General features: G+C 39.4%; 1 pseudogene; it reads right to left on the bottom strand.

The window, feature by feature from the left end:
- Nucleotides 1–17,794: 17,794 nt before the first annotated feature.
- Nucleotides 17,795–17,893, bottom strand: LOC129537302 (U6 spliceosomal RNA; annotated as a pseudogene).
- Between the last annotated feature and the right edge of the window lie 226 nt (nt 17,894–18,119).

Below are 18,119 nucleotides of genomic sequence, written 5' to 3'. Positions count from 1 at the left end.
CCAGAGTTCATCAGGCATGCTATCTATCAGATCTCGACCCTTAAATCTATTCCTCACTTCCACTGTATAATCATAAGGGATTTGATTTAGGTCATATCTGAATGGTCTAGTGGTTTTCCGTACTTTCTTCAATTTAAGTCTGAATTTGACAATAAGGAGTTCATGATCTGAGCCACAGTCAGCTCCTGGTCTTGTTTTTGCTAACTGTATACAGCTTCTCCATCTTTGGCTGCAAAGAATATAATCAGTCTGATTTCGGTGTTGACCATCTGGTGATGTCCATGTGTAGAGTCTTCTCTTGTGTTGTTGGAAGAGAGTGTTTGCTATGACCAGTGCGTTCTCTTGATAAAACTCTATTAGCCTTTGCCCTGCTTCATTCCGTGCTCCAAGGCCAAATTTGCCTGTTACTCCAGGTGTTTCTTGACTTCCTACTTTTGCATTCCAGTCCCCTATAATGAAAAGGACATCTTCTTTGGGTGTTCATTCTAAAAGGTCTTGTAGGTCTTCATAGAACCATTCAACTTCAGCTTCTTCAGAATTACTGGTTGGGGCATAGGCCTGGATTACTGTAATATTGAATGGTTTGTCTTGGAAAAGAACAGAAATCATTCTGTCATTTTTAAGACTGCATCCAAGTACTGCATTTCAGACTCTTTTGTTGACCATGATGGCTACTCCATTTCTTCTAAGGGATTCCTGCCCACAGTAGTAGATATAGTGGTCATCTGAGTTAATTTCACCTATTCCAGTCCATTTTAATTCACTGATTCCTAGAATGTCTATGTTCACTCTTGCCATCTCTGTTTGACCACTTCCAATTTGCCTTGATTCATGGACCTAACATTCCAGGTTCCTATGCAATATTGATCTTTACAGCACCAGACCTTGCTTCTATCATCAGTCACATCCACAACTGGGTATTGGTTTTGCTTTTGCTCCATCCCTTTATTCCTTCTAGAGTTATTTCTCCACTGAGCTCCAGTAGCATACTGGGCACCTACCGACCTGGGGAATTCCTCATTCAGTATCCTATCATTTTTCCCTTTGATACTGTTCATGGGGTTCTCAAGGCAAGTATACTGAAGTGGTTTGCCATTCCCTTCTCCAGTGGACCACATTTGGCTGTGGTCCATGTGATCAGATCAACTAGTTTCCTGTGATTATGATTCCAGTGTGTCTGCCCTCTGATGCCCCCTTGCAATACCTACCATCTTATATGGGTTTCTCTTACCTTGGTCGTGGAAAATTTCTTCACAGTCGCTCCAGCAAAGTGCAGCTGCTGTACCTTACCTTGGATGAGGGGTATCTCCTCAAGGCTGCCCCTCCTGACCTTGAACGTGGAGTAGCTCCTCTCGGCCCTCCTGCACCCGCGCAGCCACCGCCTATTGGACGTGGGGCAGCTCCTCACGGCCACGCCTCTTTGCCTGGTCGGTTGCGTCAGGCCGCCGGGGCTGGCGTCTCTCGCGTCTGTGCTGCGACCACCTGACTTGCCTCTTGAGAAACCTATATGCAGGTCAGGAAGCAACAGTCAGAACTGTACATGGAACAACAGACTGGTTCCAAATAGGAAAAGGAGTGCGTCAAGGCTGTAAATTGTCACCCTGCTTATTTAACTTATATGCAGAGTACATCATGAGGAACACTGGGCTGGAAGAAGCACAAGCTGGAATCAAAATTGCTGGGAGAAATATCAATAACCTCAGATATGCAGATGACACTACCCTTATGGCAGAAAGTGAAGAAGAACTCAAAAGCCTCTTGATGAAAGTGAAAGAGGAGAGTGAAAAGTTTGGCTTGAAGCTCAACATTCAGAAAACAAAGATCATGGCATCTGGTCCCATCACGTCATGGGAAATAGATGGAAAAACAGTGGAAATAGTGTCAGACTTTATTTTGTTGGGCTCCAAAATCACTGCAGATGCTGATTGCAGCCATGAAATTAAAAGATGCTTACTCCTTGGAAGGAAAGTTATGACCAACCTTGATAATATATTAAAAAGCAGAGACATTACTTTGCCAACCAAGGTCCGTCTAGTCAAGGCTATGGTTTTTCCCGTGGTCATGCATGGATGTGAGAGTTGGACTGTGAAGAAAGCTGATCGCCAAAGAATTGATGCTTTTGAACTGTGGTGTTGGAGAAGACTCTTGAGAGTCCCTTGTACCACAAGGAGATCCAACCAGTCCATTCTAAGGGAGATCAATCCTGGGTGTTCATTGGAAGGACTGATGCTAAAGCTGAAACTGCAGTACTTTGGCCACCTCATGCGAGGAGTTGACTCACTGGAAAAGACTCTGATGCTGGGAAAGGTTGGGGGTGGGAGGAGAAGGGGACGACAGAGAATGAGATGGCTGGATGGCATCACCGACTCTGTGGACATGAGTTTGGGTGAACTCCGGGAGTTGGTGATAGACAGGGAGGCCTGGCATGCTGTGATTCATGGGGTCTTGGAGAGTCGGACACAACTGAGCAACTGAACTGAACTGAACGTACTAGTTGGACTTTGCTGGCAAAGTAGTGTCTCTGCTTTTTAATATGCTGTCTATGTTGGTCATTACTTTCCTTCCAAGGAGTAAGCATCTTTTAATTTCATGGCTGCAATCACCATCTGCAGTGATTTTGGAGCCCAGAAAAATAAAGTCTGCCACAGTTTCCACTGTTTCCCCATCTATTTCTCATGAAAGATGGGACCGGATTCTATGATCTTAGTTTTCTGAATGTTGAACTTTAAGCCAACTTTTTCACTCTCCTCTTTCACTTTCATCAAGAAGCCCTTTAGTTCTTCTTCACTTTCTCCCATAAGGGTAGTGTCATCTGCATATATGAGGTATTGATATTTCTCCTGGCAATCTTGATTCCAGCTGGTGCTTCATTCAGCCCAACATTTCTTATGATATACTCTGCATATAAGTTAAATAACCACAGTGACAATATACAGCCTTGACACAATCCTTTTCCTATTTGGAACCAGTCTGTTGTTCCATGTCCAGTTCTAACTGCTGCTTCCTGACCTACATACAGATTTCTCTGTAGGCAGGTCAGGTGGTCTGGTATTCCTATCTCTTTCAGAATTTTCCACAGTTTATTTTGATCCACACAGTCAAAGGCTTTGGCATGGTCAATAAAGGAGAAATAAATGTTTTTCTGGCTCTCTCTTGCTTTTTTGATGATCCAGAGGATGTTGGCAATTTGATCTCTGTACTTAATTCTAATCTTTTATATGCAGAGCTTTCTCTTGGGGGAAATGGCATTTTATATGAGCTTTATTGTTTTCAATTGTTTAATTGTCACAACCTATGAAGTAGGCACTCTACAGCTCTCATCTTACAGACAAGAAGTCCAGTCTTGCAAAGACAAACACACCTAGGGCAATAGGGGGCTAGGTGTGTTGTAGTGAGAAAGTGAAAGTGAAAGTCACACAGTGGTGTCCGACTCTTTGTGACCCCATGGACTGTCCATGGAATTCTCTAGGCCAGAATACTGGAGTAGGTAGCCTTTCCCTTCTCCAGGGGGTCTTCCCAACCTAGGGATCGAACCCACGTCTCCTGCATTGCAGGCAGATTCTTTACCAGCTAAGCCACAAGGGAAGCCCGTTGCAGTGAGAAGGGAGTTGAAATCCAAGTACAGGATTCTACTCTGGGGCTGGTGGAAATCAGGGAGAACAGCCACATTAACACTTTTATCTGATCACCTATGCTTAAGAATCCAATCCTATTTATTGGATTTAAATAGGAGACTTCAAATCATGAAGCAAGAAAGTACAACTGGAATTTAATGCTGTTCTCTTTATGCTTTTTAAAATCTGTATGTACATATTGTGAATGGAGTTGTGTTCCACAAGAGCTTATATGTTAAAACCCCAACATCTCAGTACCTCAGAATGTGACTGGATTTAGATATAGGGCTTTAAAAATGTACTTACATTAAAATATGGCTGTTAAAATGGGTCCTAAACTAACCTAACTGGTATCAATCTAAGAAGGAGACATTATGAATTATGGAGAAGCACTGGGGGCCTGTGTGTACAGTCAAAGCCCCTGAGATTCCAGCAAGAAAATGGAAAACTACAAGCCAATTCTGATGACACTTGGATCTTGGACTTCCAGCCTCCAGACCCTTGAGAAAATATGGAATAACATTTTTGATGTTTAAACCAACCAATCTATGCTTTAAATAGATTTAGATGGTGCTGCATTTTATAATGGTGACCCTCGCAAATTAACACAGTATATTCTATCCTTACTCCAAAATGACAATATTAGTTAAATGTTTCCAAATTTATTTGCTTAATATTTTATGTAGGGTGAAATTTTTGCTTTATTATTTTAATGAAAGCTTTTGTTTTTAGAATTTATATACTTCTAAAAGTATGCATAAAGGATCCTAATAATCATGTTTCTCCCAACTTGCATTTGTATAGATTTATTGTCAGTACATTTCTAGAACATGTAGAATCTTCAAAGGTGAAATTTTGGCACATACAGTAGTATGCCTATAGCAACTGCAGAAAAAAAATTATCAAAATAGGAGGAAATTTAGAGTTCTTTCCTAATTAAAATAAAATTTTATCTCAGGTGCAACTTAATTTTTTCCCAAGTGATACAGATTAATACAGAAACAATGTAAAGATTCATATACTTTTCAAAAGAAAAGTACTCAGAGGTGTCATTTTTTTTGCTCTCCAGCCTTTTCCATTCCTGCTTTGGCTTGAAGTTTTGTTTTGACTATGAGCCTAAAACTCCTCACTTTACTGAGTGTGGCTTAATTGCCTCTTGCAGTTAAGATTAATTATCTATTTAATACTTAAGAAGATGAACCCCTGCTGCTAAGTTTTACGATTTCTTCCTCCTTCATAACATCATACTCTCCTCTGGTGGTGTGGATAATTAAGCCCTTAACAAACTGCCTTATTATAACCTATTTCAACTAATACCTTATTTTCTTCTCTTTTTAAATCAAAATTTGTTCTCAGTGGGATTTTTTTTTAGGTGTGTGTGTTTATCAGCATAGGAGAGGTCATTATCTTTCCCTTTTGGGTAAAACAGCTCTAGTCTGCTGCAGTATAAGCAAGCTGCATTTTTTTCTTGATACTAACCAGCTAAAATGGAATTTCCTCTGAGCATAAAGTTATGTGGTCCACCCTATGTCTGTGATCAAATTTCAAATACCACCTACCTAACATGTGTCATCCCATTTTGTCATCTCATAAATTTATTCAGCCACCAACAGAGCCAACATATATTAAAGTCTTCTAATATATCAGGCAACACGCTAAGGTGTACATATCCAAAGGTGTTTGAGAAATGGCTTCTGACCTTGATCAGTTTCAGGAGCTAGCAAAACAGATTAATAAACTAAGATTCTGTACACAATCCCTAAATAACTTTGATGGAATATAACTATTTGCTTATAGTATACATAACCCACCCTACTCTCTCTCCTGTGACTCCATCGCCCCCCAAATCAGAAAACAACTAGGGATTTGGGTATCCATTGCTTAAGATGAAAGTCCTTATTGCAGAAAGGAAATCTTATTGTAAAAGTCTGGATTTTAGGAGAGGAAGGGAGGAAATCAAGGCAGAAGACAGAAATTTGAAAAAATGATGAAGACAGACCATTTCTCAGCTAGAAAAGAGGGACTGTAGGTGAAAATGGATGGCTCCGATATTGAGGAAAGGAGGGTTAAGATTTGAATGCAAATACCAATACTGCGAAGACTAGCATAAGCAGTCAGCTTCCAGAGGCTACTCAGTCTCCAGAGGAGCATCTGCAGGAGACACCACCAGCTGGACAGGCGATTGTGACCTAGTACTTAGTCTCAATTTTAAGTTAATATAACTTGTCTTTACTGACATTGGATGCTTTCTCAGGTTCAAATGAGAAGAATATTTAATTTAAGATAAAATAATTTGGTTAGAAAGTTACTTAATGACTATGAAAATGTACAATAGATCTTCATTATTTATAATTTATGTTCGTGGTTTTATATATAGAATTTGTGGTGGTTACCAATTTGGAAATTTGTTTCAAGACCAATTTTTTAAAATTGAAGGTTAGTTGATTTATAGTATTATATTCGTTTTGGGTATACAACATAGTGCTTTGACATTTTTATAAAAATGTCAAATCACTATGCTTTGATATTTGCAAAATTATGTAAGTTTGCATATATATTTTGATATAAGCAAATTTATTATATTTCATATAAAGTTATTATGAAATACTGGCTATAATTCCTGTGCTGAACACATATCTTTGTATCTTTGCTGTTTTATACCTAGTAGCTTGCGCTTCTTAATCCTTTCCCCTATCTTGCCCTTACTCCCCTTTCTTCTCATTGGTAACCACTAGTGTGTTCTCTGTATCTGTGAGTCTGTTTCTGTTTTGTAACATCATTCATTTGTTTTATTACTTAGATTCCATATGTAAAAGAAGAATATTAGAAAATTTTCTCACGCCATATTCAAAATAAACTCAAAATGGGAGTTTATGAGTTCTATATGTCAGACCTGAAACCATAAATCTCCTGGAAGAAAGTAAGTATTATATTCTCTGACACAGGTCTTAGCGATATTTTTTTAGATCGGTCTCCTTAGGCAAGAGAAACAAGGGCAAAAATAAACAATTTTTTTTTCCAAACTTACAAGGTTTTTAAATTGAAGAATAGTTGATTTACAACATTGTGTTATTTTCAGGTATACAGCATAGTGACTCGGCACCTTTTGCAGATTATGTTCCATTATAGGTTATTACAGGATATTATCGGATATTGGACATAATTCCCTGTGCTATACAATAAATCCTTTTTGCTTATCTTTTTAATGTATAGCAGTTTGTATTTGCTACCTCCATACCCCCAATTTGTCCCTTCCCATTCCCACTTCCCATGGCAACCACAGGTTTGTTTCCTATGTCTGTGAGTCTGTTTCTGTTTTGTATATGCATTTATTTATATTATTTTAAAAATTCCATATATAAATGATATATAGCATTTGTCTTTGTCTGATTTATTTCACTAAGCATAATATTCTCAAGGTCCATCTATGTTTTTGCAAATGGCAATATTTCATTCTTTTTTATGACTAATATTCCATCACATATATAAAATATATTATACAATATATAGTAAATGTAATAGTAACACCCCATTATATATATATGTATATATATGTGTGTGTTTATATGTATGCATATATATGTATATTAATATGTGCAAAAGTTTAATTAATTAAACTTTAAGTTTAATTTGGTCCCATTTGTTTATCTTTTGCTTTTATTTCTTTGGCCTTGAGAGACCAATCCGAGAAAATATTACTATGCTTTATGTCAAAGAGTGTTTTGCCTATGTTCTCTTCTAGGATTTTTATGGTTTCATGTTTTACATAGCAAGGGAGGACATGAACAAAACCAGAAGGCCACCTACTGAGTGGGAGAGGATACTTGAAAATGGTATGTCTGATAAGGGGTTAATGCCCAAAATGTATGAAGAACCCATATAACTCATATTTTAAAAAAAGACAATTGAAAATGGGCAAAGCACCTCAACAGGCGTTTTTCCAAAAGAGCATACAGATGACTAACAGGTACATGGAAAGATACTCACCATCACTAGTCATCAGGGAAACGCAAGTCCAAACCATAGTGAGATACCACTTCACAACTGTCAGAATGTACAAGCCCAACCAATTTTCCTTTTTTTTTAAATTCAGTGAGCATTTATTGAGACCATATCACGTATAAGAATCAGAAAACACAGTATCTGTGTTTATATATTAAAGGTAAAATCACATTACATATTAAGATAAAAACTTTGCTCTGGAATAACTGTCTGCAGTGGTTTTTAGCTCTTATTGCATATGAATCACTTTGGACACTTTCCATAAACATTTATGAAAGGAACACATCCCATGCCAATTAAATTCTCATCTCTGGAAGTAAGGCTCAAGCACCTGCAATTATTAAAGTATCTCTGCTAATTCTAATGTGCAGACATTATTTACAGAGAGTGAAAGCACAAATGAAGTGAAGTGAAAGTTGCTCAGTCGTGTCTGACTCTGCGACCCCATGGACTATACAGTCCATGGAGTTTTCCAGGCCAGAATACTGGAGTGGGTAGACTTTCCTTTCTCCAGGGAATCTTCCCAACCCAGGGATTGAACCCAGGTCTCCCACATTGCAGGCAGATTCTTTACCAGTTGAGTCACCAGCTGGAAAGCACAAATAGGCCAGGCAGTGTAAAACTTGAAAGCTATGACTTAGTTGATGTTGGATATAGAGAAAAATTCTGCATAAAGTTTGAGATTTCAGAGGAGGTAGTTAAAAATGAAGTGAGCGTTCTGGAGAGCACAACAGAAAGGATTTGGATGGGAATTAATAAAGGAAGGAAATAAGAGAAAAACATGCCTGAGAGAAGAAGATAAGGGAGTGAACAGGCGGACAACACCAGGGGCTGTTTATCCCCGTGCCCCTTTCCTCCTTTTTCTTCCCTCTCCTCTTCTTCCACTTTCCGCCTCCTCTTCCATTTTCTTTATAACAGAGGGTCAGAGAACATAGGAGAGATTCAGTTCAGTTCAGTTCAGTTCAGTTGCTCAGTCGTGTCCGACTCTTTGCGACCCCATGAATCACAGCATGCCAGGCCTCCCTGTCCATCACCAACTCCCGGAGTTCACTCAAACTCATGTCCATCGAGTCGGTGATGCCATCCAGCCATCTCATTCTCTGTCGTCCCCTTCTCCTCACGCCCCCAGTCCCTCCCAGCATCAGAGTCTTTTCCAATGAGTCAACTCGTCGCATGATGTGGCCAAAGTATTGGAGTTTCAGCTTTAGCATCAGTCCTTCCAATGAACACCCAGGATTGATCTTTAGAATGGATTGGTTGGATCTCCTTGCAGTCCAAGGGACTCTCAAGAGTCTTTTCCAGCACCACACTTCAACAAATATTGGGAATGGTGAATTCTACCTGATGTGTCCAACAAAAGGTAACCTTTGGAGCAAGTTTCCAAGCTGGTGCATATAAGTATTCAGGAAGGGAACAATACCATCTTCAGACGCTTGTTTAAATGTTACTTGCAGTTGTTTTCTGAGCACACGTATGGGCTTCAGGCATTCTGGTCTGACAAAGACAATAAATATTCTTGCTGCTGCTGCTGCTAAGTCACTTCAGTCGTGTCTGACTCTGTGTGACCCCCTAGACGGAAGCCCACCAGGCTCCCCCGTCCCTGGGATTCTCCAGGCAAGAACACTGGAGTGGGTTGCCATTTCCTTCTCCAATGTGTGAAAGTGAAAGTGAAGTTGCTCAGTCGTGTCCGACCCCCAGCGACCCCATGGACTGCAGCCTACCAGGCTCCTCCATCCATGGGATTTTCTAGGTAAGAGTACTGGAGTGGCTTGCCATTGCATGTTTGCTTTTTTCCCCCTTCATAGAAGGGAGGATCTTGGAAAGTCTACGGGGATTCAGCTCATCTGAATGTCAATTTCCGTAACACTAGGGTGTTAGTGGGAGATGAGGGTAGGTTTTGCGACCTTAGCATATGGTGTTCTTTTACACTAGAAGGTTTTAGTTCACTCCCACCTTACTCCAGGTTAGTTTGTCTTTCATAACTCATCTCAATGTTCCTGTCTTCAGTCACACCGTCACTGGATGATTCAATCCTATTTCTGCTTTTTAGGACACTGGGGTAGAGAAGAATAATGGTGTTCCTTCCTTGATGTTGTGCTGTGCTTAGTTGCTCAGTTGTGTCAGACTCTTTTCAACCCTATGGACTGTAGCTCACCAGGCTCCTCTATCCATGGGGATTCTCCAGGCAAGAATACTGGAGTGTTTCCATGCCCTTCTCCAGGAGATCTTCCCAATCCAGGGATCGAACCAGTTCTCCCACACCACAGGTGAATTCTTTACCATCTGAGCCACCAGGGAAGCCCAAGAATACTGGAGTGGGTAGCCTATCCCTTCTCCAGGGGAACTTCCTGACCCAGGAATCAAACTGGGGTGTCCTGCGTTGCAGCGGATTCTTTATCAGCTGAGCTACCCAGGAAGCCCTCCCTGATGCTACTTGTCCTGAAATTTTCCTTTCAACTCATGGATGTGATATAGCAATGAAGATATGAGAGTTTTTCTTGATGTAATAGTAGTAAAAAATAAAAAAAAATAACCTACATCAAGCCCAATTCATAATCACATTTTAGTGTTGAGTTTGGAGACTGGGACAATGATTATGAAGGAGTTTGTGGGGCAATATATGAGCACAAATTGTTTTTTGTTGTAAGTGGGGCAAAAAACATGGAACAGACCATGGCGCCAGGAGTGTGTTTGGGGTGAGCAGTGGGTTGGGAGAGCAGCCTACGCAGGGAGTAGGCTATATTGAAAACATTAGATTGAGAGGGAGAGAGAGACAGAGACTTAGATCAGTATTTTACTTTGTATCATGGCAATCTAGCTTCTGACTATCAACTCAGTTTTATTAATAATAGCAGGGATCACATTCTGAGTACTTTGCATATTAGTTCTTCATAACATCTCTATTTGGTTTGTGTGCGTGCACGCTAAGTTGCTTCCATTGTGTCCGACTCTTTGCAACCCTAAGGACTGTAGCCTGCCAGGCTCCTCTGTCTATGAGATTCTCCAGGCAAGGATACTGGAGTGGGTAAGCCATGCCTTCCTCCAGTGAATCTTCCTGACCCAGGAATCAAAACCATCTCCTGTGGCTCCTTCTGCATTGCAGGCAGATTATTTACCGCTGAGCCACTGGGGAAGCCCATATGGTGGGTAATGTTTTAATATTTTACAGATGAAGACATTCAGTTACAGAGAGATTAAGTGACATTGCCAAGGTGGAACAAGAGTTGGAGCAGACTGACATTGGATTGTCAGCTCTTAACCATTATTCATTTAATTATTTTTTCGGTTATATTTTATAGCACTTCATAAGGGAAAGGGAATGCTATTTATCAGTTTGAGGGATTTCTGAATATATTTTCCATACTTGAAAGTCCAGTGTAAGTTACTGTGTTTCTCGACTAGAAATCTGTCTCAGTTAACATTAACCCTGAAATAAGGATTCAACTGCACTCCTGGGAGGGCAGGGGATCAAGAAACAGGGAAAGGATGACAGCCAATAAACCTCCATGACTCCACCTTAAAGTATAGGAACTCTAGTCAAGGTGTAAATCTTGCGCCTCAAAATTACTTCTCCGAGGGGAAAAGGGGCCCGGGGTATTTAGACACCAACTCTGTCCAGCCATTGATTGACAGCTGCTCTTGGGGTAGGAATGTTAGCTCTCTAGTTCTTCAACTTCATTTGAAGTTAAGTCACAGGAGGGTGCAGAGTGCATAGAAGTGGGGAGGGCAGGGGATGTGGGTGGGGCATCTACAGCATTTGCTACAGTGTCATCATTGGTGGAATAAAGCACCTTAGCCATTTAGAAAACATCAGGAACTAGTTATTTGTTGCTTCTGGAACCAGACTGCTCAGTTGTCAGGGACGATAATTATAATAATATCAGCTGACATCCACTGAACTCTTACAGCATGCCAAATTCATTTCTAAGAACTTTAAAGGTATTAATGCATTTAAACCTCATTACAACACTAGGAAATAGGTACTATTATTACCTATGCTTTACCAAGAATGGCCCAAATTTACAGAGCTAATCGATGGTAGAAGGAGAGTTGGGAATTCAGTAGCCGTGATTCAGAGCCGTGTTCTCAATCACCCAGCTCTCCCACTGTTTGTTCTTTCGCTTTATACCGTTTACCAGATTTACTTACTCTACTTGCGCTTCTAATGCAAAGGACGATGCAAAGATTCCTATTAAATGTATCCCTCAATCTTTCCAGCAGCTTCCCAGGGGGCTTGGAACTGCAGTAACCAGACAATTGTTTGATTAGGACATTGCTTTTCTGAAATAGCCTCAGTTATAGAATAATGCAGACTCTCGGACTTAAAGGAAATATGCAATTATTCAGCTTTCTATTCTAACAATTGGTTCGAACATCAAAAATAAAAAGTTTTTGTCAGAAATAGAAAAGATAGAATGAGCAAAATGTGACTATTTCCATCTGGAGCTGTTGAATAATGAAGCGTCTAAGGAGAAGCTGAAATAGCCCATGGTGTGACTTATATTCCAGAGGTAACAAACTCTGGCCTGATAGAATAACTGATGCCTACTTAGTCTGACACACATCAACTCCCATCTCTTTATTTATTATGGAATAATCAACTTTGATTTTCTTTTTCTCTGAAACTACCCTCTTCATATGAATCACCTAGTATAGATTCCTTCACGTTTCTCATTTTCACCAAAAGAGTGAATTATATACATATATGTATATATGATTTATAATTAATTTATATACAAGTGTTTATATATGGGAGTTCTCATTTTCCACATGCTTGATATACAATAATGTTATCAACTGTCTTTTATCAATAGATATTAAAAACATTTTAATTTTTGTTTTTCACTGTGTTTGCATTTGTTTTCAATTTCCATTTGCTTGTTTTCTCTTTACTGTTGAACTTCTGCTTTAAACAATTGCCAGCAATATTTGAGTAAATATTGTGCACGGTGAAAAGCTTTTATTGTCACTACCTATCATATGGGGGGGGGTGCTTTATGTTTGCTACCAGTCAGACTCTAGACTTCAGGGCATTTTCTACAATATCACACAGGAACACTTAAGGAAACTTCTAGAGTTCAACAAGAGGAGAAGGCACAGATCCTCTATCGTTATTCCCATAGAGACCCCTGCCAGGGCTTGAGCAGCTTGTTGCATACAAACACCATCTACAAATGCTCCAAGAGAGGGATCCAATTCACTGTTGCAACCTTATCAATGGAGGGGTATGTTTTCTAGTTTTGGCCAGGCAAGGTCAATTTTGAGATGTTTATACTTGTTTGGAAAATCCAGGTGCCTAACACCTGTTTAGCTTTCTTCCAACATCCCTTCAGGCCTTGGGTGTTATTGTTCTTTTAAACTTTCATCTATCAGATGAGTGCAAAATGTCCTATTATCTTTTTGCTGTGTAACAAACCGCCCCAAATTAGTGTGGGTTGACTTGATAGAATTTGTTCTTTGTCTCATTCAGCTTCAGCTGGGCTTGTTTAAAGGCTGTGCGTGGGAATCATCCAAAGCCTTGCTCACTCACAATCTGGCAAGTTGATGATGGCTGTTGGCTGAGATTTCGGTTGGGGTTAGTGGCCAGAATACATACATGTGGCTTTTCCAAGAGTTCTTTGGCTTCCCTGCAGTATGGTGGCTCAGCTCCAAAGGCAAGCATTCCAGGGAAGAAATCTCAGCACTCCAGGAGAGTCATTTAGCATCACTTCTACCTCATTATACTCATTAGAAGTCAGTCACTAAGGCTAGTTTATATCGTGGGGATTTGGACTCCCCCTTTGGAAGGAATTTCAAAGAGTTTCCAGTCATGAAAGCATCACAATAGAAATAATTCATAATTTCTTTCATTTTCATTTTTCTCACTACTTATTTTCAGCATCTTTTTGTGTTCATGTATCAGTTTCCTACTGCAGCATAACAAATTACCAGTTTTGCAGCTGAAAACAATACTCATCGACTCTGTAAGTCAAAAGTTCAGGCACGGCCCAGACGAATTCTCTGCTTCGACTCATAAGGCTGATCTACGTGCTGGCTAGGTGGCACTCTCATCTGGAGGCTTGATTAAGGAAGGCTCCATTTTCAAGAATCCTCACATTGCTGGTAGGATTCATTTCCTCAAGGGACTTCCCTGACAGTCCAGTGGTGGAGACTTCGTGCTTCCACTGCAGGGGACACGGGTTTGATCCCTGGTCACTGAACTAAAATCCTGCATGCCACACAGCTTCCTCATGACACCTTTTTTCTTCAGAACCAGCAAGGAAGAGAGTTTGTCTCTCTTGCTTCAAGGTTAGGTCTGATCCAGTCAGAACTATCTTCTATTTCATGAACTCAATGTTAACCATTTTACCATTGCCACATTCTATTGGTTAGAAAAAAGATACATTTCCGCAAGGGAATGGATGCCAGGGATTATGGAGGCCACCTTAGAACTTTGACTGTCACAGTTGGCCTTATTTATTATTCATTTATGAATTGTTCCTTCATATCTACTTTTTTTCCTATATGGTTATTTATCCCCTTTTGCCAATTTTTAAAGGTTCTTTGTATACTATAGACATTATCCTTCGTCTCTATTCTTCATCAAATATATTTTTTCCAAACCAAATCTATTATTTGTACATTGACTTTGGTTATACTTTTTTTAATTCATAAGTATTTAAAAATTTTATCTTTTTCCCTGAATTATCCTTGTGAAAAATTATTCATCTAAGATTGTGCTGTCTAGTATTATTAACAACTAGTCACATGTCCTATAAATTTATATTAATCAAAATTAAATAAAATTGAAAATCTATTTCTTCAGTTCCACTCATCACATTTCAAGTGTCACATGTAATTACTCTTTTAGACAGTGGAGATATAGAATATTTCTATCATCAATAGCTTTATTGGGCAGTGATAATCTAGTTGTTTTTATTTTTATTTTATTTTTTTTATTGGAGCCTAATTATTTTACAATATTATATTGGTTGGTTTTGCCATACATTGACATGAATCCGCCCCGGGTGTACATGAGTTCCCCCTCCCGAACCCCCCTCCCACCTCCCTCCTCCCCTTATCCTCCCTCTGGGTCATCCCCGCACACCAGCCCCGAGCATCCTGTAACATGCATCGACCCTGAACTGGTGATTCGTTTCACATATGATAATATACATGTTTCAATGCCATTCTCCCAAACCATCCCACCCTCACCCTCTCCCACAGAGTCCCAAAGACTGTTCTATACATCTGTATCTCTATTGCTGTCTCGTATACAGGGTTATCATTTCCATTCTTTCTAAATTCCATATATATGCGTTAGTATACTGTATTGGTGTTTTTCTTTCTGGCTTACTTCACTCTGTATAATAGGCTCTAGTTTAATCCACCTCATTAGAACTGATTCAAATGCATTCTTTTTAATGGCTGAGTAATACTCCATTGTGTATATGTACCAAAGCTTTCTTATCCATTCATCTGCAGATGGACATCTAGGTTGCTTCCATGTCCTGGCTATTATAAACAGTGCTGCAATGAACGTTGGAGTACATGTGTCTCTTTCAATTCTGGTTTCCTCAGTGTGTATGCCCAGGAGTGCAATTGCTGGATCACATGGCAGTTCTATTCCCAGTTTTTTGAGCAATCTCCACACTGTTCTCCATAGTGGCTGTACTAGTTTGCATTCCCACCAACAGTGTAAGAGGGTTCCCTTCTCTCCACACCCTCTCCAGCATTTGTTGCATGTAGACTTTTGGATAGCAGGCATTCTGACTGGTGTGAAATGGTATCTCATTATGGTTTTGATTTGCATTTCTCTGATTATGAGGGATGTTGAGCATTTTTTCATGTGTTTGTTAGCCATCTTTATGTCTTCTTTGGAGAAATGTCTGTTTAGTTCTTTGGCCCTAGTTGTTTTTAATAAAGAATTCCCATAGGTATTTAAAAATTTTATTTCTCATATTTTCTATTTATTAATTTTATATTTTAACTATATTAATTTCTTCCTCTAAATTTTTTGGTTTGTTTTATATTTCTTTCTCAAATGTTTTGTAGGCTTAGAAAGAAATTCCTGTCTTCCTTCCTCCTTTTCTCCACTTGATTATTTATTGTCAAATTCATTAAGGATGTACATTTACTTTTGAGGTTAGTTTTTTAAAGTCTTAAAAACTTAAAATACAGCTTTTGGGTATAAGGATTATACAGGCATAAATTTCATAATTTCAAAACTGTTATATTAGGTTTCCACAAAACAATGTAAGAACAGTATAATTGTCTAAGACTCTTCATTAGTAACAACCTAGCATCAACTTCCATGGGGTCACTAAGAGTTGGACACAACTGAGTGACTTCACTTTCACTTCTCACTTTCATGCATTGGAGAAGGAAATGGCAACCCACTCCAATGTTCTTGCCTGGAGAATCCCAGGGACGGGGGAACCTGGTGGGCTGCCGTCTATGGGGTCTCACAGAGTCGGACACGACTGAACCGACTTAGCAGCAGCAGCAGCAGCATCAACTTAAGATACTTTGAAACCAAGGAATAATAGATAAATCAATAAATAGCAAGTGTAAACAGAAAGACACCAACACTAGCTGATTGAATTTAAGTATAATAATAATAAAGAGGATACATAAAATATGATGCAAATGTCTAATAAAATATATATATTTTGTATTGTGGTGCTGGAGAAGACTCTTGAGAGTCCCTTGGACTGCAAGGAGATCCAACCAGTCCATTCTAGAGGAGATCAGTCCTGGGTGTTCATTGGAAGGACTGATGTTAAAACTGAAACTCCAATACTTTGGCCACCTCATGCCAAGAGTTGACTCACTGGAAAAGACTGATGCTGGGAGGGATTGGGGGCAAGAGGAGACGGGGACAACAGAGGATGAGATGGCTGGATGGCATCACCAGCTCGATGGATATGAGTTTGAGTGAACTGTGGGAGTTGGTGATGGACAGTGAGGCCTGGCGTGCTGTGATTCATGGGGTCGCAAAGAGTCAGACACGACTGAGCGACTGAACTGAACTGAACTGATACTTGTTTTCTGCCTATGTCTCTTTCCCTAAACCACCACATTTGTTTAATCATCTCCCCATACACCTTTATATATAGTCATGCATGGTTATGCTCCACAGGCTACCATTTCAACCTTGTTGTCCCATTATGGTGTCTATAGTCACCTTGCTTACCCTTGGCCTCTGTGTTTGAGATCAATCATCCTCACTGTTGCTAGGGATTTCAGTCCTATTCCAGCATCTTCTAATAATAATCCTAGTTTAAAAAAGAAGAGATGTGGCTGAACATTTTATCAGGGCTATTACCCACTCACAATGTGTTCCTTTTTATCTTCAAATGACAAATCACGGACCTCCTCATGAGAGACAGCCGGTGTAGTTTATCATCCTTCATAACAGATTCATTTTACAATTCCCACATCAAGCATGGCTGTTTTTCTCTTCAATCTCCCATGGCAGTTCTAGCACCTTCTATACTTTGTAATGTCTATTCATTTCAAAGTGCTGAAGACACATCTCAAAAACATAATCAAATTGACTATAGGGGCCTAAGTCAAGATTTAAATTTGTGTCATGAGTTTCCTTATGGACAAACTCTTTCTTTTTCACTTTTATATTCTGTGCCCTTGATTCAGCTCCCACAGGATCCACTCCAAGTCATAACCTCCCAGTCCCTGTTGCTAAATGCTAGGCACTTATGGCAGCTCCTCTGTCATGTAACCTTTCCTTTCTTAGCAGGTCTAACACTTCTCCAGTTGGTTAGCTTATAATTGATTTGTTAGGCACGTGGGGGTTATAGGAGCCCATGTGAAGAAGACAGACCTTGACTTGGAAAGGACCTGCTTTATCTGAGAGTTCTGTATAGCTCTGAAGCATGGGGCTATATTTTATCCTTTAGCAAGAGAATAAAATATAGAGCTACTTTTCCAGCTTGAGAAATCTCAGGGGAACTTGGGTCCTCATGGTATTCTGTTTTCTTTACCTAATTTTCCCATTTCAAGTCTCAGGATCCAGGCTTCATGAAAGAGATTTGCAAAGATGAGCATTCAACCTTCTTTTATGTTTATCTATACTTGAAATAAACTTCTATTCCAGTCTCTTAACATGATCCGTCTGCCCACTAGAAAAAATAATTGTTTTATCAAATGTTAAGGACGCCTCCGGCTCACATTTTTAATTAAATATGGAATGCTATATGAATTTGCGTGTCATCTTTGTGCAGGGGCCATGATATTCTTCTTTTTCCAATTTTATTGCATATATGGCCGAAGCAAGCACTGACTCTTAAATTTCTATTTGAATTATAGGAATTGATGTTTGATTATCCCAAGTCTGTCATTTTTTCTTTTCAATGTACCAATGTTGCTTACCAACAGCTATCTAATTTCTCAATTATTATTATTACTATAATAGCTGTATTTCTAAAATATCTCTAGCCAAAGACCAGAGACATTTTATTTATCAGATATCAAATACCAATAGATCCCATTCCAACTGCAAAT

The sequence above is a fragment of the Moschus berezovskii genome, chromosome 6 (assembly GCF_049115385.1).
Source record: "Moschus berezovskii isolate FMDL1 chromosome 6, NW_MosBer_1.0, whole genome shotgun sequence".
Taxonomy (NCBI): domain Eukaryota; kingdom Metazoa; phylum Chordata; class Mammalia; order Artiodactyla; family Moschidae; genus Moschus; species Moschus berezovskii.
This window is presented reverse-complemented; position numbering and strand designations above follow the sequence as displayed.